The sequence below is a fragment of the Engraulis encrasicolus genome, chromosome 16 (genome assembly GCF_034702125.1).
Source record: "Engraulis encrasicolus isolate BLACKSEA-1 chromosome 16, IST_EnEncr_1.0, whole genome shotgun sequence".
Taxonomy (NCBI): domain Eukaryota; kingdom Metazoa; phylum Chordata; class Actinopteri; order Clupeiformes; family Engraulidae; genus Engraulis; species Engraulis encrasicolus.
The window spans coordinates 50,122,673-50,123,631 of record NC_085872.1 but is presented as its reverse complement, the minus strand read 5'-3'; positions in this window follow the sequence as shown (position 1 = coordinate 50,123,631).

Below are 959 nucleotides of genomic sequence, written 5' to 3'. Positions count from 1 at the left end.
ACAAAACAAAACTCACTTACACTCAAAAACACAGAGAGCCACCTCACAATGACACACATGTGCTAGAGAGAGAGAGAGAGGGGGGGGGAGGATTGAGGGAGAGAGAGGAGAGAGAGAGATAGAGAGAGAATAGGTAGAGAGGAGAGAGAGATAGAGAGAGGATAGGTAGACAGGAGAGAGAGATAGAGAGAGAAATTGAGAGAGAGAGAGAGAGAGAGAGAGAGAGAGAGAGAGTAAGAGTAGAGAGAGAAGGAGGGAGAACTCTGAAACCCGTCATGTTAGGTCTGTGTCACCGTCATTGCGTTTGGAACCTTTTGCTTGTAAAATTTTGGGTTGGGGGGTTTCCTGCTTGAAAATGGTGTCATGTCTGTTGTGTTATTTCTGTTGACCCCTACCATAGGTTGACCTCAATCACATCACACACACACACACACACACACACACACACACACACACACAACACACACAACACACACACACACACACACACACATACCACACACACACACATACCACACACACACACATACCACACACACACACACGCATCGCAACACACACACACACACACACACACACAAACGCCCCGACCCCGACACAACGCATACGCACACCGCACATGGGCACACACACACACAACACACAGAACACACAAGACTGGCTGGAACTCCACTCTGCTCCCGCAAGGTCTCTTTTGTCTTGCTGTGTGTGTGTGTGTGTGTGTGTGTGTGTGTGTGTGTGTGTGTGTGTGTGTGTGTCTGTGTTTGTGTGTGTTGTGTGTGTGGGTGTGTGAGAGAGAGAGAGAGAGTGTTGCGAGAGAGTGTGTGAGGGAGGAGCGTTGTTGGCTCAGGTGTGTGTGTGTGTCTATTGCCAAACCATGATGTTAGTTTGGTGTCCCATTCGACCTTAGTTTGTTTTGACAATTCCCTGGTGTTCGGATGTGATGATCACTGACGCCG